The sequence below is a fragment of the Lactuca virosa genome, chromosome 7, assembly GCF_052849685.1.
Source record: "Lactuca virosa cultivar CGN04683 chromosome 7, Lactuca_virosa_CGN04683_v6, whole genome shotgun sequence".
Lineage (NCBI taxonomy): Eukaryota > Viridiplantae > Streptophyta > Magnoliopsida > Asterales > Asteraceae > Lactuca > Lactuca virosa.
The window spans coordinates 156509159-156531022 of record NC_136432.1 but is presented as its reverse complement, the minus strand read 5'-3'; positions in this window follow the sequence as shown (position 1 = coordinate 156531022).

Genomic DNA, 21864 nt, shown 5'->3' with positions numbered 1-21864 from the left:
ATTAATGATTTTTTCAGTACAAGTTTAAACAATACATGGTTCAAACAATCGTGTTGAAGGTTATTTGCATGATTAGGGGAGTAACTGCGAAACTGAAATTGCCTTTTATTTTTTGAATTTTCTTAAGTATTTAAATTGAAATTTTCTTTTATAAATTTCTATTTAAATTAGTTTTAATAATCAACCCCCCCCCCCCCCCCCCCCCTCTTAAGTTCTTGTTAGACTAGTGCGTGCATTATACAAGAAAGGAATAGACTTTAGGATCTGTCCCTATGGATTTGACCCTGCTTTCATATAGTACCCTTTGGTGCATTTGAGTAATGTTTCTATTCATATTATTTATTTGTTTAGGCGCTACGACACGTCTTAACAAATTGGCGTCGTTGTCGGGGACATGACAAACACTAATCGTTTTATGACAAGATCTTCATATATATGTACTCTGTTCATACACGAAAGTGACCCTCGGTAACTATGGAGTGTATTAGTAATGCAGAGACTTGAACGGGTGAGTAGCGAAGTGTTCTGATGAGAAGTGATAGCAAAGAGTTGCATTATTTTGACTGAAGACTTAAAAGACCGGAGATAAGTGAGGTGGTGCAAAGTATTGAGAAGAAATTTTATCTGTTATGGATACCGCAGTGTCAAAAAAGTAACGATCACCTTTCCTGACTTTGTGTGTTAGGTTGGTATTGTCAGTCCCTCACATAGGAAACATAGCCGTCTTAGTCAAGATTACTTTTGTGTTATCTTATTATAGACTTGTACTATTTCCTTCTATCATGGACAGTCTTGGTATCGATAGATTGTGTGTCTGATTCCATCTTCCTTGTAACCTTATCACTTTGAAATACATGTCTCCTTATCACTGATACTTCTCTGTTCATACTTTGTTGTTCATCATTTAATAACTTATATTTGACTGCAAATCAAGTTACTATTCAACAAGTATTTCTTTAAACTTGCTTATATTTATTGATGTATTTTTTTGTTATGTTTCCTTCATAATTCCACTATATTTTATTATTGTCGAGCTTCATTAAGATCCATAAGATTAAATTAAATTCCGCACTATAATCTCTTTATCATTACGTTCTTCCCTTAACAATTGATATCAGAGCCAAAGTGGTTTCTTTTTAACTTTCTTTGAAAATCCATAATCTTTTCTGAAATAAAAACTTTGATTTAAAAGGCCTTCTATACCACTAATCTCATCTTTTTGAAAACTCAAGGAAAATGGCACAACATTACTCTTTAAATGTATCTAACAGTGTTGGAGGTTCTAATCGAGCTCCAATACATGTTGCAAGTGAATATCATCACTATTCTCAAAGAATGAAAATATATTTAAGAAGACTTGAAAAGGAAGTTTGGAGATCTGCTGAAAAAGGACAACATGTACCTGTCCTTAGACCCATTATCACTGGTGGAACTCAAACTAGACTTGTAGGTGGTCAAGTTGCCATGACCAGACCTACCAACGATGACATAGATAATATGGAGAAAGATGGATGCTTTCTATGAAATATATTGTGGAGTTCCTCCTGACAGCTTTGATCTTCTTATTAACTGCAAATATGCAAAAGAAAATTGGCAAGTTCTTAAGAATCTCTATGAAGGAACCGAACAAGCTTAAGACAAGAAGCTAACAACAGCCTTAAATGACTTCAACAACTTCAAAGCCCTCCATGTAGAAAGTCTTGATAATTCTTTCAAAAAGATTCAACCTCATCGTCACCAAACTCTTAAATGTAAGTATTACTCGAAGTGATCATGAAACAAATTTGTAGTTACTAAATGGTTTGGGAAAGTAGTGGATCATGGCCAAGATGATAGTTCAAGGAGATAGCAAGATCAAAATCCTTTCTCTATACAAAATCTACGGTGAACTTCAGGCTCAAGAGTCTACGGTGCTTAAAGACTGTATGGATCTTGGCGGACCACTCACCTTAGTCGCTCACTCACCACAATATACCAACAGATCACCTCAGTATCCTCATACCGGAGAGTTCTCATACCAAACCTCATATGACGACACACTGCAGTCATATGAACCGAAGATGCAACCTGATGACGAAGAAGCTTTGGAAAAAGCGTTAGCCTTGGTTAGCCAACAGTTCAATAACCTTCCACCACCAAACTACCGTAAAAATCAGTAGTTTACCAGGCCTCCCTTTAACCGTAGTTACAACCCACAAAACAACCCTCCTCACTACCATACTCAACCTTCCAGATATCCTAAAAATCCACCATATCAACCACAGTCTCAGAACACACCGTTGATGCTTACAAAATCCATTGAAGCACCAAAAGAAGACAAACCTTCTGACACCACAGTGGGTACCAAAGAGAAGAAAGAGGGAGTTCTCATATGCTACAAATATGACAAGGAGAATCACTTTTCTAGAGACTGTACGACAAATGTAGTGAAGGACAAAGCATTCTATCTAAGAATGGCTCAGGAGGTTGAAGACAAGGAAAGAGAGAGTGGAAAGCTTTTTTGGAACAAGTGCGAAGAGACCATCAAGTATGGTCCTCGGGAGAAGAAGATGATGAAATTGAGAACAAACAGAAGCGAGGCAAGCTGTGTCTCGTTGCGAGGAAGGGTGATGACACCAAAGACGGATCTACTAGGCTGAAGAAAAACTATTGGTTTATGGAAAAGGAAGGATCCATCTACATAGTTGAGTAGGTAAAATTTATGATACAGTCAAATAATTATAGCACGCGTGACTGTGAACCTCACTTAGAAAAACCAATTGTTGAGTATAAAGCATGAATAATCGAATAGATTCAAACAGGTAAAGAATCAAAAACACAGAAAGAAGATCAAGTTGTGTCGAATGATTAGTAATCATAGCCTTAGAAGAGCTCGATAAAGAACTGCTACTGTAAAGGCTGTGTAGGGTTTACAAGATTGACGATTCCAATATACGGTGCATGCATGCACTGTAACGACCCCAAAATCAAGGGTAAAAATTTCATTTATAATATAACTAAAACATTGATACCATTTATTTCAAACATTACAAATCATTGTTAAGTAAATCATTTATTAGAGTTTATCCCAAAATGATTCATTACGGAAATCATAGGTGTGTGCACTACGATCAATCCGAGCTCTCCCTTTTCAAATCGATGATACCTGAAACCAAAACTGTAAACCGTAAGCACAAAGCTTAGTGAGTCCCCCAGAGCATACCCCACATACAATCCACATAACACATATCATATTAGCTATAAAAGCTATCTCTACCACATAAGCCCTGCATAAAATCATATAAGGAAGCAATGGAAACCCTCCAGGGTCTTACAACTAGTGCCACGAGAACCCCCATGTGGTCTTCCTGCCTTGGGAACCCCCACAAGGTCTTCCTGCCAAACAATACATAATGCAAACTATACATATAAATGTTGGGCTTTGAGCATTCTAACACTCCTATGGTGTACATGCAACCCTATAAACCTTGGATCTATGTTTTCTCTATTATACATGCAAATATTAACTATTCCAAGGTTTCATCCTAACTAGCATATTATGAAGCACCTATACTACAAAGTTCTAGTTAGATGACATACCTTTTGATGTAGCTTGATGTCTTCAAGCTTTAAGAGCTTAGCCCCAATAGTATGGAAGCCTCAAATGGAATCACAAATCACCAAAACACCTTGAAAGAACTTGAGAGAATATGTATGCACACTAAAATCGGCCCACTCTTATTTTCACACACTTGTTCCAATTTTGTGAGCCAATGACCCCTTTATATATTATGGAGGATTAGGGTTACATCCATGTAAACCCTAATACCCATGACCTTTCATTTACATAGGATCCATGGGTTAAAAGCTCCATGGACCATCCATGAAAGCTTAGCCCAACCTAAATGAACTTGACCAATTCCATATATATAAGAGTCCATATTTAATTAGTTCTTTTTGATCACTTAATTAATTCTAAATTAATTCTTGATCAATACTAATTAAATAATATGATTCCATATTAATATATTAGAACTTATAATATATTAATATAAAACATAAATATACTATTCTCAAAAGACTATCCATATAAATTGTGCCGGTGAAGTGCAACCCAAATGGACCATGCCGGGTCGGGTCAAGTACATACCAAATGTAGTTATGGACTTAGACATTAATCCAACAGTCTCCCACTTGGATAAGTCTAAAACTATTATTGAGTATGACTTCAAAACCTAACTGGCAATCGTAGCTCTTAAAGCCGCTGTCGAACTCTGACCTTGTCAATGACTTGTCCATTAGATAAGGGATCATATATTCCTCCATTCTAGATATCATATGGACTGAGACTTGGATTATAATCATTCTCTCTGTCCATTTGTTGTTTCCCGATTTTCGATTTATGATGACTGACTGATTGAACAAATCAAATCAGTCCTCGCTTGGCCAAGCACTCACATGTGTCATCGCTAAATCATCGAGGGGCCCACAGATATCGCTTTTATCCCGAAGGTAAAAGGAATGGATAAACTTCGACTCATATGGCTTGTTCTACTACTTGTTGAATCATACACAAAGGCACGTTTTATAACGTCGAGTTACCAATGCGTTTTCGTGCAATCAATGTATAACCAACTCATAGTAACAACTCATATCTCTAGGTTTTAAGAATATAAGATATTATCGTCTCATGATCACTCGTGATAAAATCCATGAAGTGATTCAAATGAGCGTGGGTTGAATCCAATACTCAGAACTTATGAGCACTCATGAGTGTTGTAGCACCACTTTGTCCACCAACTTGGACCTCTACAAACCAACCCATGACAGTCTTGATTCATATCTACTTCTAACATATGACCGACTGTGGATGGTTTGAATAACTTAATCATTCAGGAAGAGCGACTTAGTTATTCTGGAAGTCAAAACATGCAAAGTGAAACACAAGAATAAATGAATCAAATATGGTATCAAACCCTATGAATATAAATACACACTTTTATTTATCACCATACTGATTACTCATTATTCATTGTTTCGGTTTTATCAACTTTATACTTGAATTAAAAACACTAGTTGTCCCATGCTCCAAGCATGTACACTATGTTTTTCTTAAACAATAGCTTTGCCATACACCAAGTATGCACTCTATGTTTGTCTATGATCCTTACTTTGTGAAATAAACCAATTGAACATAATTTCAATGATTCTAATTTCACACTCCCAAATCCTTATCGAAAAATGTGAGAATTTCAAATTCCTATCATTTATCGAAATCTATTTAGATTTTAAACTTATATGCACTGACCCTCCTGTAATGAATATGTACAAAGTCACAAAGACTTGTCAACAGTCATTATAAGGTATTCCAATGGAGATCAACTCCATGGAAACTAAGTCTCATATTCAAAGTACATTGCTTTGGACATGCTTCTTGCATTAAGTTTTCTAATCTTACACAAATAACTTCCACCTATGGAGACAACTCCATATTCTCATTTTGACTATCACTTCTGAATAAGAGATGCCTCTTTTCAGAATATGTCAATATGGTCCTTCCAAAATTAGCACTATACTTCCAACTGTCCCTGAGCAACCAATCTTTGGTAAACCTCAGATTGTCCTCGACAATTGCTTAATCATTTTAGTCATATCCAATTCTAGACCTTTTCCCTTCTTAATGCCTCTGGGCATTTGGAAAAATTTAGAAATAACAAATATTATAGCACATGCAATCGATCCTGTACCCAAAGCAAATGGTACACGATTCATGATGTCTCACATAAAGACATGATTCTAGACCAGTCTTTTGCTACAATATTTTTATTTGCCATGTTTTCAAAATTTGACTATGAAGAGGGATGCCGTAATCATAATCGAATTTTGAGAACGCAATATATAGAATTTCCTTAAGTTGAACCAATCCAACATGAAATTCATATATATATTCTTGACTAAAGATGATTAAGGTCTCAATCTAAGCCTTTAGAACTGAAATGAAGTATATCCTCTCCCTTAATTATAGCAAAACAACTTTTTCAATCCCTGCAGCCTCACGAATTGAAACTTTTGTTTTCTATAATTAACATTGCTAACTTGCAACACTAACAATAATTATCATGCTCCCACTTACATGATGATTATTAGAATAACACTTATGCTCCCGCTAGCTTTGACATGTACTCAGAAATCAGCTGGACTTCTAGAAATCAATACTTTATTGACTTTCTTACCAAAGTTCAGATTTCTGGTACAAGATGCTTTGATAAAACTTTATCAAAATCATACACCTTTCCTTAGATAGCATGCATGTGTGTCTAAACAATTTCAAAACTATGAAAAGGGATGACGTAATCATAGTCTCAATTGTTTAGACCTTTTGCCATCTGCTTCAAATCTACTTGGTGGAAGTGTTTCCTCACCATCATTTTCATGAATCGGAGAGAAAACTTATGACCCTTAGATTTTATGGTGTATGTGTTCTTATCCATGTGAATCGTCAAAACCATAGTCACAAGACAAGGATAATGACAAATCCAAACTCATATGGACTGAACTTATGCAATCTTAACTTCTTGCCACCTGGCAGTACAGGGCCTGCCATTGCTTCCAAGTTGTTATGCAACCAATTGAAAACTTTCAGAACTCCTATGCAAAAAGCCAATTTTAACTGGAATGGGCACAGAATATGTCAACACGATAGGTTATAAACCTCAAGTCGTGTGCTAGTGAAGAACCTCAGGTTTTATTCTTGATTAGTTCTTGAAATTCTTTTTAGGATCTTTAAGACTCCCACTATCCTCTTGACATATAAGACTATCTTGCCAAATATTCAAGAGATAGTGCGGATTCTTTATCAAGACAAACACTTCACACAATTGGCCTTAGTTGGTCTTTGTTTTATCCACAACATCACAACTTACCAATTTCAAATGTACAAGAGTAGGACACTTTTACTCTTACATTTGACAAGTGTTTTAAACCTTTCTTTAAGATATGTCACTCAAGTTACAATCTTGGAGTATGACTCTAAGAATTGTTTTGGAATGAAGTATGACTCATCTTCCTGGTCTAACCATTTCAACAATTCATGACTCCTCTTCTTAGTTATAAGAATGCACTAAGATGACCTTTACAGGACTAATTGTGATATGATTTCTAAATCATTAAGATGATCACAAACATGATACTAAAGTACTCTCCCATCTTTTCAGATTTGAGAAACTTTTATCTTTCTGCCTAATTTGATTCTTCCCATTCGTTCTGCCATACATTGAGACTTTTCCAATGTTTTAGAATTATACTTAAACTTGTAAGTATAACCATATTTACTAAACTTTAGTAAATAAAATAGTCTTTAACGAGCTTTGTGGTGGACATGACCAGTGCACAAGAATGTGTACTCGATCCCTTTAGTCCTTCACTTGACTCACACATCCATGTGAACAAGTAATTAGTCTTGATTTTCCAATGCTTGAAAGTTCTCATTCATCATACTATTCAACTTGCATGATTCCAAGTTTCGGTCCAATTGAGGCATGGGTGATGAAGAACTTTCCTGATTTGGTAAATTTAGACACTACCACAAATGAAAGAATCAAATCCATTTTCCAATATTACTGTCAGTGGAATCATATAAGCAACAATTTTCCACAAATGCCATTGTAAGGATACTTCAAATAAACAAAATTAAACAATTTTCTTTTATTTTAAAACTTTGCGGAAAAACTTATCCTTACAATCCACATGAAAAATTGTTGTTATCTATTCCTTAGCAATATATCATAACTTCTTAAGCAACTGCTCAAAATTCTGATGCGATCGAAATCCACCTTCGCGATCAGAATCAGCATATACTTCCTTTAAGATTTCTCTCTATTCTTTGATTCTTAAAACATCAACATGTGACCCAGTCACATCATGTAATGAGGATCTCAGAATAGAACTTAACAGAGTTAGATAATGGGCTCTACCTGATGTAGAGTCAAACTTATTGACTTTAACATCCTTAGGTAAATTTGGCAGCTTTGCAATCAACGCCCCTTCCTTTGGCAAAATAAACATATGGACCCTTTGGTAATGGGACTATCTCAGACTTAGCCTTTCTCTTTACCATTTGGTCAACCGGGTTGACTATGGCCAATCCCTTTCCATTGGGAAGAGAATGCTTTTTCTGGATTTCCAATGTCACCATTGTCACTGTCCATAAAGTTTTTGGGAAGTTGATCTTCTAATCAAATTTGCTTCACTATCGTTCCAAATCATTGCTGATTCAGCAGCACCAAGCAAATAGATATGATCATTAAGGTTCATGTCATAGTCTGTTTCATAGTAGTCCCAAAGGAACTCACTATGTGACTTAGAAAGTGATTGAACATCCAACTTTCTCAAGACTTTGACACCCAACTCTCCCGGCTTGTCAATATGTGACTTCATCTCTAAGATGTGATCACACATAGACCTTGCTTGCCATTAGGGCTTGAGTGACCTTGAACTTGTGGGTTAGGAAGAATAATTGGAGGAGGTGGAGGAAGAGAAGTATGACTTCCATGAGCCAAACTCGGGAAGTCATATTCATTAGGAAAGCTTGGTTTGGGAAGATCATTGTTGTCTAAACCAGACATCAACAATGGGAGAAATTCACGTAAAGTTGATTTAAGTCCTTAATATAACACCCAATATGATATATTAAGGCTAGGACCCAACAAACTATTTTATAACTTGGAAGAGGGATGCCGTAATCCAAGCTATAAAATATTTGAAGGTAGGTGAATGACGATTCACCAATTTCCACCAAGATAAACGAAATGTATTATTAGGTTTTTTACTTGGATTTGAAACTCCTAGATCTTTTGAGATTCATTGAACTTTCCAATGGCATGTTTCAATCTCGAGTGTGCCCTTCAGGTTTTGTGACTGGGATGCCGAGGATCACAAAACAAGGTGTGAAGTAACCATGCAAATATACTTGGTACCCTTAATATTTACCCCTCAATCGATGTGCCGGTTAACCACACGAGCTCCACCGATACTATGATAAATATTAAGTTACCCTTTGCCTACTTTGTTAAATCCAGGTTAGTGTGCCGGTTAACCACACACGCTCCACTAACGGTTTAAACAAAGTGCAAAGTGTAATTTCATGGATTAGCACCTTATTCACATTTTCCTAAGTAACTAAGATTGGGAATTAATAAAAGGTTTAGTTACTTAGTATTTATCATTAATACTTTTAATGAAGGGAGAATTATAGTCCTTGTCCTACCTGTTCGGCTAACGACCCTCCACCGGTCAAGGAAGCGGTGAGTGAGAGTGGACACCCATTAAACTGCCATTTTATAGGCAGTAACCTTATACCCCCCTTATAGACCGGCTTCGTGAATGAGACCTACTAATGGTAAGACGACTTGCTCTTATACATATAATATATTAAACTTTTAATATTATAATAGTATAAGGGTGTATTTTAGACATTTAAAATACTTGGTGGTTTAATCTATTAATTAAACTAGACTTTTAATTTAATTAAACTCAAACCATATATTTATGGATTAATAATACTCTTTTAATTAAACGCTTTAATTAACTATTAATAAAGTCCATAAGAGTTAATTTGAACTATTCAACAAAACATCATAATTCCAACTATTAAACTCAAAATTAAAACCATTTAATTAATTGTTTAAGTTATGAACCCAAAAGTTTTAGAATTCAATTCTTTTTTTCATAAAAAAACTTTTCTCAAATTCCAAAACTTGAGGGCAAGTTTTGTAATTCTTGAAAACCTTTGGATTCCATAACTTATGGAATTAATGGTGTTTTATGATGAAACTTTCCATGTTCCATAACTTAAGAACAAGTTATGGAATTCTTTAAAACATTAACACCAAATTTTGTAACTCCATAAAAACTTTGAATCAATTTTTTTTTTTAAAAAAAACTTTCATATCCATAACTTATGGAAGTTTCAAAAACCCTTAAGATCACAACTTTAAAAAAAAAACTTTTGAGCTCCAAAATTTTATGACAAAATATGTAACTCCTTAAAACATTTAGATCAAACTTTTAAAACTAATAAAATAATCATATCATTTTATCTTTTACTAAATCTGACCTAATTCAACTCATATAACAAATGATTCAAATTTTACAAATAATTCGTTTTTCACAAAACAAGTAATTATCTTAAAATTTGACAAACGTCATGTTTTTTTTTCCTTTTTTTTCCAACTTGAAAATAAAACATTTGCATCAATATAACAGAAAACAACCCATGGCTCTGATACCACTGTTGGGTTTTGAGCATTCTAACACTCATATGGTGTACATGCAACCCTATAAACCTTGGATCTATGTTTTCTCTATTATACATGCAAATATTAACTATTCCAAGGTTTCATCCTAACTAGCATATTATGAGGCACCTATACTACAAAATTCTAGTTAGATGACATACCTTTTGATGTAGCTTGATGTCTTCAAGCTTTAAGAGCTTAGCCCCAATAGTGTGGAAGCCTCAAATGGAATCACAAATCACCAAAACACCTTGGAAGAACTTGAGAGAATATGTATGCACACTAAAATCGGCCCACTCTTATTTTCACACACTTGTTCCAATTTTGTGAGCCAAGGACCCCTTTATATATTATGGAGGATTAGGGTTACATCCATGTAAACCCTAATACCCATGACCTTTCATTTACATAGGATCCATGGGTTAAAAGCTCCATGGACCATCCATGAAAGCTTAGCCCAACCTAAATGAACTTGGCCCATTCCATATATATAAGAGTCCATATTTAATTAGTTCTTTTTGATCACTTAATTAATTCTAAATTAATTCTTGATCAATACTAATTAAATAATATGATTCCATATTAATATATTAGAACTTATAATATATTAATATAAATCATAAATATACTATTCTCAAAAGACTATCCATATAAATTGTGCCGGTGAAGTGCAACCCAAATGGACCATGCCGGGTCGGGTCAAGTACATACCAAATATAGTTATGGACTTAGACATTAATCCAACAATAAACATATGAGCTAAACATACAAACATATAAGGATGCCCTGGGAACCCTCCAAGGTCTTACATCGGGTTCCACGGGAACCCCCACATGGTCTTAGCCCACTGCCATGGGAACCCCACATGGTCTTAGCCTGGAAAGCCATGGGAACCCCCACATGGTCTTATACCCAACTGCCTCGGGAACCCCCGGGGTCTTCCATGCAAGTATCACAAAGATAACTAGCATACCAAATACCACACAATCAATTAACATATTACATATATAACTATTTTCCATGGGAACCCCCGCATGGTCTTCACATAATACATAAGGTATCAATAGCACATTCACAAAAATCATCACGACTAGATAAATGGGCCGGCCTTGGTGCCTTAGACCCATTGGTATGGTGAGAAGACTCACATCTCGAATGCTGAACTGATAAGCTAAAGTCAGATATACCCCACACGTTGATCCTTCTCAACTGCCCATAATCAACAGGTGATTAACTTGACATAATCCCATAAATACCCTCAGGTCAAACCTGGACAAAGCTAAGATCTACCGCCATGCAACAGTCCATGCTGACCTCAACTTGTCGAGTATAACCAGCCACTCGTTGAGTTGTTGCTTGAATCGTCGACTCGCCGAGTCACTTGAGTGACTCGTCGAGTTCCCTTATGTTTGCGGTCGTAAACCCTCAACCGCAAACCCTGGCCATAAACTCCTTGGTCGTAAACCCTTTGGCCGACTCGCCGAGTTGATTAAAGGACTCGACGAGTCCCTTTATCCCTTCTCGTTTTCGGTCCTTTACAATGGAAACCAACGCTCCAAATCACAGATCCAACCAGTTATGGTGTAGATACCACGTAAAGTTGCAAACTTTACTTGTTATGCAAAACATCTAAGGCTATAAACAGTCAATAAAAGCTTGACAAGGGACTTAGAGCATGAAGGGGGCCAAGACTTGATAAAGTTGGCAACTGTAAGTCCCCAAAGGCCCTGAGATATCCAGATCTAAAGCCATATGCTCATAACAAGCTCAAATCTAAGAATGATCCCAAACCATGCTAATAATGGCCATAACTTCCATAGAAGGAAATCTAAGCAATGAAAAGCCAAGGTTTCGACTTTATACCTCAAAGTAGGTGCAACATTGGAGGAAATCCCAGGATCTACTTCCTTCCATTCAATACAACCTCTTCAAGATTCAAGTTCCTTCCAAAAGAGCACCAAGAATCACTCTCCAAACTCACACACACACTCTTAAAGAGAGGGAGGGCACAACCAGGGTTTCTCTGGACAAAGGGGGAAATAAGGGAGGCTGCAAATGAGACATAAGTCCTTTAAATAGGGTACCAAGCCCTAAAATTTAGGGTTTCCTTTACAGCGCCTACTCGCCGAGTCGGGGCCTTCCGACTCGTCGAGTGGGGTCAAAATCCCGCGATCCTTTAAATGACTCTACTCGTCGAATTGGGGCTCCCAACTCGCCGAGTCCCGGCACCAAGACCCAAAAAAACTTGCATCCATTAAGCAATTCCTGGAACAGGTGTTACAAGTCTCCCCCACTTGAACTAGACTTCGTCCTCGAAGTCACACGTCGTAAAAGTCTCTATAATGCTCTCGCATCTCCTCTTCCGGCTCCCAAGTCCATTTGGATCCCCTTCGGTGCTGCCATTACACCTTTACCAATCGTATTTCCTCATTCCGAAGATCCTTGGTCTTCCTATCAAGAATCGCAACCGGCTCCTCGATATAGTCCAGACTCTCATCCATCTGAATGTCGTCCAACGACACGACTGCAGACTCGTTCGTGACACACTTCCGAAACCTGATAATCCCTTTCCAAGGCAACACCTTCAGCAACACGAAATCCGAAAATGAAAGAATTCCTTGCAACCTGCTCACACCTGCTCCATCTGAAATCTGAAGTCTCGAGGTGGTCTGTCTCCCTGACAGACTGCTCACCTTGAATCATCATTGAACTGGTTCCACAAGAAAACAAGCCTAAAATAGAATGCTTCCCACTCGCAATACCGTGAGGCTTCCTAAAGAACAAAGTCACCGATCAACTGCGACTGCCGAATAACAAGCAATTCCACACACAGACCCCAAATCACTGAAGTCACTCCTACTCCTCTTGCTGCCACATGGATGCTTTCGTGAAGAACAACCGGGGACCTCCCTGGTCCCAACCTGTTTGCCAACTGTCCGGAACACCGTACACCTACCCGATTGCTGAGCCAAAACACACTCAACACTCCCCTGCGACCTCCGAAGGATTCCTCGTCTAACCATAACTTCCCTATCTCCTTCAATCCATTTGATCCATCTGTTCGAGATAGGCTGACAACCTGTCGCCATTGAATCCGACGCAAAACGGTGAATACTACTAGAATAGCTGTAGTCTTACATCATACCAGGTCTCCTTCGACCAGTCGTTTCCTGATTCCGACATGTCGTGGCTCTATTACGGATAGAGCTACCCGAGGCACATCACAATGGCTTAAACTACCATCAATACCAACCCGTTCACCACCCTGGAATTCTGCCCTCGATGCCCTTGGTATATAGATGCCCCACATCCCATCCCACTGAAACAAAATCCTGCACGAATTCCGATTCGGGTTCCTATCCAAATCCGAAGTATTACTCCGCTCCTATCCAAAGATCCTCAAATCGGCATTTGCATAATGCACGATGACCTCCCGTCATCCTTTACTCGACCGATTAATAAATACCCTTAGTCGATTCCCTGAGACCTCCATTCTCGCACCCGATCCAACCTCCAGGTTCTTATGAGATCCAATAACAGGGCTACCCAGACGTAGCCCTACTGAAACATGCACTACTCGACCACAAGATCCTGTATCACAAGGTCCAACCCTTAGCTCAACAGTCTCTAACGGTTCCATCCTAAATTCCCATAACCATCCGGGCTCGCCCCCGAATAACTGATCGGTCAATCACCTCAAGTCCTAACCCTAACTAAGCTGCGGCTCCCCCACAACCCTGCAAACTAGCCTGCCCTAGTCCAAATCACTTGAAAGGATCCGTGAATGCTACGACACCCCCGCAGTCTTACAACACTCTCTAATGCTAGTGAATGCTACGGCTCCCCCGTAGTCTTACATCACTTTCACCCTTTCTTCTGACGTGTATACCTGGACGGTTCTCCCCCACTTAGATTCAACTAAGCCCGCTCTGCACACAAAAATTTAAGGATTCCCAATCCTCATTACGTTCCAATGCTCACCTTGCTAACGACCGGTGCTTACCAAAGCTAGAACACCATAAATAACCCTTCCAAACAACACGATTCCCGAAAACCAACTACACATCTTGTTTCCCAACACTGCCAATGACTCTAGCTGTTCACACTGATATCACATTCAAATCTCGGAGTCCAAAGGTCGGATGCTTCCACAATACTTCATCGACAACTTCTCTCTCTCCCTCGTCAACTCCGAGGGGCTTTCCTAACGTAATTGCTAAGGTTACTGAAACCCAGTCAAAATCCCCTCATACGAACCCTTGAACCAACCCGGACCATTCTCAAAATGACACTAAAATGCTGGAAAATCAGCGATATATCAGGAGATGATCTCGTACTATTCCACCCAAAATCACAATATGCAGATAGCATATAGCTCTTCTTGAAGGTGCGTATAACTCAACCACCACCAGAGATAACAACCAACGATACGCCTATCCATGCTCGCACCCTTGTCTGTTCGAGTTCCGATCTCCCCAATCTGACCTTGCAAGTGGGGCCCCTCCCTGCTGGGCTCCGACTCTACCCTCTCGTCCAATGGTGATCCTCAATATAGCTGGAGCAGATGCACTCACCGCTCCTCTCTGATTCTCAAACGTTCAACCTCCTTGTCACCCTTCTGATCACAACAAATATAACGGGCTTGCCCCCAGTGGGCAATCACTGAAAACTTGACCAAACCTGCTACACCCGTAGCAACCTAGATCACTGGACAAATTCCGACAACGACTCAGAGCAATCATCGTACACGCGGATTCCGCTCCGTGAGGTACATCCGTCTGAAGTTCTCTCAAAGATTCCTCGACGTGCTGAATGGCATCTGACACCCTTGCTAATCCAGACAATAGTAGAAAATCGACCCGAGATCCAACCTATCACAATTCCCAAACGATACAAATACCCGATATCCATCGGAAATGGCCGAAGATAGCATATCCACAACATTCGAGGGAATCCTGACCACCTCCTCCTGTGATACCTCGACCACCCTGAGAACATGATGAAACACCTCCTTCCGATCCCAATGACCATAAAAACCCTTGGAGCGAAACTTCATCGCACAGTTTCTGCAAACGTTGCACTGGATCCGACCCTGCTGGCCTCTCAAAAACTGATCCAACTCTTGGGTCTCCGCCCGAGACCCACCAATAAATTCACCTGAAGTGAACCTCTCTCATTGAGGTACTCATAATCAATCTTCCTTCCTCAGTTATGAAAATCCATATCATTCAGGGTCTCACACCCCGACACACTCATCAGCTGAATCGCCAACAGATGAACTACAGTAGCTGGAGCAACCTCTGCTCTAAACCGGCTATAAACTATTCCCAAGACATAGTTTCAAATCCCAAAGCGCAATAAATTGCACAATCAACCCTTGCCGCCCGATACAAGAGATCCAAGGCGAACTTGAAATCCTGGCAGTCCTTCCACTATCTGGCTCACCATTGGAGCTGGGACCAAACCCTGGTCCTACCCATACTTGCTCATCCTCATTCTTCAAAGCAACTATTCCCATGATCAAGGCATCGCCAAGAATTCTCCTTCCCGTAAGCTTCTTAGATTCTCCAAGACTCTCACTGATTCAATCGTGGATCGTGCGCTTTCAGTAGTACGGGCCCAATACTACCTTCCACACCTATCCATACTTTCCTCAGAAATCCTCCCGAATCCTCCGAGTTACTACCTTAAACTGTTGCACCCAAGTGTCACTGAACCTCACTACTATCCCATTGAAACATATCCTAGGCTTTCCTTGGTTCCCGAACCCACCCAATCCTTAGCTGCTGAAAGATTCCTAGCAATGTCAACTAGCTACCTCATGAATATAGCCACATGCAACAGAGATCAGATAATCGTTCGAGTAAGATACCCGTCCCTAGAACGGTTGGACTCAGACAAGAGCTGCGCAATAGGGTCAAGTCCGTCACTCTGAGATTCTCCGGCCTGTGTCCCATGTGACTTAGCATATTCACTTAGTAGCTGACTCACATCACCAAGAGTCCCACAAAGCACAAAGCAAACATCATTCAGACAACGGAAAATCTAACCATCATAATCCAATCGAACCGCTCTATCTATACATCCAATTCACAATCAGGTGACTCATGTCACTAATCTCATCCTAGGATCACCCTAGGGAAATCTCCGACCCACAAACTATCATAGAACATTCGGACCACATACCACAACCCATGCTGTCCACATCCACCCCCGCTGCTAGCTGCCTTATGCATGCAAATTATACACATAACAGGATCTAATAGACTGTCGAATAATAGACTCTACCCTAAGACCACAGGAAATAAGGTCAAATCAAGTATTCTAAGGCCATAAGATCCTAACCGTATACAATTTTCAAAACATACACATTGTAGTTACAAATACCAGTTATCATTCTCATTCTAGCATGACATCCAATATCCTCATGGCTAAAAGCACCACATATCAGGCCAACCTATTGCTGACTACTCAGCTCTAGCATGGAATTCTACCAGTTCATACAACATATACATGCATCTCCCCTAGCCCTAACTAGCATGCGATCCACAAATTTATAATCAGATCATAACAGATAACAAATATGGGTATTCTGGGGAAACTTACTTGATCTCGGCTGATTGCATGCACCACACCCTTTCTTGTCTTTAGAAAATCTTTTTCTTGAAAACATTTTCTTTTGAAAGTTTTTGAAAACTTTACAGATCCTCAGTTTGAGTTCAGACACACCCGAAGGTATCCCTGAATCCCTCAAACCAAGGCTCTGATACCAACTTGTAACGACCCAAAAATCAAGGGTAAAAATTTCATTTATAATATAACTAAAACATTGATACCATTTATTTCAAACATTCCAAATCACTGTTAAGTAAATCATTTATCAAAGTTTATCCCAAAATCATTTATTGTAGAAATCATAGGTGTGTGCAATGCGATCAATCCGAGCTCTCCCTTTTCAAATCGATGATACCTGAAACCAAAACTGTAAACCATAAGCACAAAGCTTAGTGAGTCCCCTAGAGCATACCCCACACACAATCCACAATCCACATATCATATTAGCTATAAAAGCTATCTCTACCACATAAGCCCTGCATAGAATCATATAAGGAAGCCATGGAAACCCACCAGGGTCTTACACCTAATGCCATGGGAACCCCCACGTGGTCTTCCTGCCTTGGGAACCCCCACAAGGTCTTCCTGTGTAACACCAGTCAAAATAGGTCAACAACAATCACATGTGATTATGCCAATCATGTAATGTGATTTTGTTAAACTGGTAATGTGATAAGAGTGATATGTAGTTCATGATAAATTCTAATACAAATATGAACTTTCTTTATGATATAACTCAAAGTATACGTCAATAGGATTCCAAAAATGTAGAGAAAGTGTGAATCTGACTTCACATGAAGAAGTTATGATAAACCGAACACTGTAAATCTCTATAATAAGAGGAATTTAAAATAGACTTAGAATTATCTATTTAATTCTAAAAGAGAGTTTTAGTACTTGTAAATACCTACGCGTGCATATAAAGAACGTCAAAAACGGAGTTTGTATGCAAAAGTTACGACCTTCCGAAGATACAACTGTCAGAAACCCTAATCTGACTGAACTCACGAGGTGAGCATAGATGTTAACGAGGTGAGGAGTCATTTTGCCACATCTCAGAATCTAGAAGGTGTGACGAGGATACGAGGGGATAAGATCCAAACTCACGACGTGAGCAAGGATTGATTCACGTCGTGAGGACTCAAAGGGACACCTTCTGAAGCTAGGGATGCAAATGGCAAGTCTACGGGATGAGCATGCATGACTCACGACGTGAGCCTTATAAAACTCTCGACGTGAGAGTCTAAAATCCTTATTATAAATAGCAGATCCGACTTCAGCTATTCCTTACACCATTTCCCTTTCTCCTCTCTCCTTTACTGAAGCCATCTTGCATCCCGAGCCCCGACGACCTCGTACGCTGACCGTTTCTGCTTAGATTACATAAAATCACGCTACTAGGGTGAGTTTCACGGCCCCACTTTCTAATATTTCAGGGGAAAACGCATGCTAAATATTATATATACGTTATTATTATGTCTATATGATAGTATATTAGTATCAACGTAGATAGTTATAATAACCAGGATATAGTTATTTCGTATCTGAAAGTATATAACTATCGTAAAGTTGTTAGCATGTTATTGTTATAGTAGTATACTAATGTAGATCTTGAGTTATACTTAGGATTCTATATCTATGTTGTGTGCGATATAGTTTCGAAGTTATATTCGGAAGTTCTATATGTTAATTTATAAAGTATGTTGTTATGGTTAGTTTTATGACAGGATAAAACTTGGTATGTTATATGTTGTTGTTGTTATTGGTTTTATGTCAAGATAAAACCTGGTTTTACTTCAAGTTATAACTGTTATACTGCCTAAATGTTATGAAGATAGGAGTACTGTTTAAAAGCATAGTCTAGTAACTTAGGGTTTTAGACATGAAAATGCTTTTGTTGTTAGGACTATAGAACGCCGTCAAAGTCTACATGAGCTACCTCATTCATCAACTAAGATTGGGGATCTTAGTGGAAGTCCTCTGACCTGTAACCGTTAATCCCGTGTGAGCGAGGAAGTCGTGTATGAATAAGATACGGGTTGACGACCCCACTCGTGGTTGTTAATTACAACCCAAGACAAGCGAGTGACGATCCGTTCCTTTTATTTGTTATTGTTCTGGCCTCGATGAAGCGCACAATATTGTTTCTCATGGTAAATCATGAGTGTATTGTTTCTCATGGTAAATCATGAGTGTATTGTTTCTCATGGTAAATCATGAGTGTGTTTTGTCAGAGGTTTTGTTGTCAAGCAGCGGTTACAGACTCATGGTAGCAACTTGTTAGAAACATTATACTTTGTCGTATACAAGTATTAATGTTAAGTATAAGTTTCCCCCTACTTATACCCTAGGTACTACTTGTATATTAAGTAGATAATTATACCTAACACACATACTCGTATAGAATTGAAATAAGATTTATACGTAGCAACTTTCGTTTGTATGGAATTACAAACACTTATATTCATAGTATATGAGACTTATAGGTAAACTACTTATTTGGTAAGTAAACTTTTATACCTTGGATATATATACTAAACGTTGGAGAGTCAAAATGATACTTTCAAAACTATACTTTTGAACATGGAAAATGTATTATTTTTATATGGAGTCAAAACCTGTGGACTCACCAACTTTATGTTGACGTATTTTAAATTGCATGTGTTTTTAGGAAGTTGATAACTATGATATGAGAAATGACGTTACACTGCCCGGTGTTTCCACCGACGGCCGGGGTGTGACAGATTGGTATCAGAGCTATTAACTATAGTGAATTAGTACTTTCTTAGGAAAGCACGACTATAGTTTAGGGCTTACTCTGTTAGGTTTAGGTATATCCCTTAGCCTACAATATAAAGTATTATGAAATATTCTACTGAAGGACTACTCACGGGAGCGGTGACAGGATAGACATGTCGATTTGGGTTGCTGGATTTCAGAACGGCTATATGCTAAAATGATCCTGCCCTTTCGACTGTCCTGACTGGCTGGTGCCTTTTCAGATAGACCTGAAGAAACAATTAATAATTAATAAATACCCATGAACATAACAAACACAGAGATATAGAGTTATGTACGAACTCAGTCCCGCGATGAGAACACATGTATAACCCAATAATATAGAAAACCTAAACCCTCGATAGCAATACAACGCAAGGTTTTAGGTCAAACTCCTTAGTCGAGTTTTATTGTACATGGTACGAACCACAACTAAACGTAGACTGATCACCTATGTTTAATTATGGTCAGGCCGATACACAACTAAACTTGGATATGGTGGTTGATAGACTAAAACATTTGAAGATTTTAGAAGATTCAAGATAGATCTCAGATCAGGATACCATCAACTCGGAGTACAAGAAGACGATATTCCGAAAACAACATTTAGGACTCGGTATGGTCAATCTAAGTTCCTAGTTAAGCCTTTGGATTAAATAGCGCTCCAACAATGTTCATGGACCTCATGAATAGTGTTTGCAAAACCGTACTTGGATAAATTCGTGATAGTAGTTATCGATGATATACTGATATATTCACGAATGAAGGAAGAACACGGTCAACACTTGCAAATAATCTTGGAACTACTAAGAAAAGAAAAGTTGTACGCCAAATTCTCGAATGTGAATTTTGGATTAGAGAAGTACAATTTTTAGGGCATGTGGTTCGCAACAAAAGGGATTCATGTCGAACCCTCCAAAGTTGAAGCAATCAAGAATTGGGAAGCACCGAAGACGCCAACAGAAGTGCGTCAATTCTTAGGACTTGCTGGCTATTACCGCAGATTCATAGAGAATTTCTCCAAAATAGCTAAGCCGCTTACAACACTAACCCAGAAGGATACAAAGTTCAACTGGGAAGACAAACAAGAACCTGCTTTTCAGAAACTGAAGCAAATGTTGTATAGTGCACCAATCCTATCCCTTCCAAAGGGGACATAAGATTTTGTCGTATACTGCGACGCATCAAATCAAGGATTGGGATGTGTGTTGATGCAAATAGGAAAAGTTATCGCCTACGCATCACGACAACTTAAGGTACATGAGAATAATTACACTACCCATGACCTTGAATTGGGAGCTATAGTTTTTTCACTGAGAAGTTAGAGACACAATTGGCCAGAGAACATATAGGTGATACCTTATGTGTCGAGCTATAAATAATCCACGAGACAAACTCAAAAGATCATGCAAATTAAGGATCGATTAAAGGTAGCACGTGATCATCAGAAGAGTTATGCTGATGTAAGACGTAAGCCTTTGGAATTCCAAGTTCGAGATAGACTAATGTTAAAGGTCTCTCCTTGGAAATTCGTAATTCGATTCGGGAAATGAGGCAAACTAAACCCACGGTATATACGACCTTTTGAAATTGTAGCAAGAATTGGTTCTGTCGCATACCAACTCAAGTTACCTCAAGAGCTAAGCAATGTACACGATGTTTTTCACGTGTCAAATCTCAAAAGATGTCTATCCGATGACACTCTTGTTGTACCTCTCGACGAGATACAAGTAAATACCAAACTCAACTTTGTAGAAGAACCTATCGAAATCATGGATCGAGAAACCAAACGATTAAAACAAAGTCGTATTCCCATAGTGAAAGTTCGATGGAACTCTTTACGAGGACCTGAATTTACTTGGGAATGTGAATATCAGATGAAACAAAAATACCCCAACTATTTAACAAAACCCTATCCACAAGATAAATTTCGAGAAGAAATTGTTCTAACGGGGGGAGAATGTAACACCAGTCAAAATAGGTCAATAACAATCACATGTGATTATGCCAATCATGTAATGTGATTTTGTTAAACTAGTAATGTGATAAGAGTGCTATGTAGTTCATGATAAATTCTAATACAAATATGAACTTTCTTTATGATACAACTCAAAGTATACGTCAATACGATTCCAAAAATATAGAGAACGTCTGAATCTGACTTCGCATGAAGAAGTTATGATAAACCGAACACTAT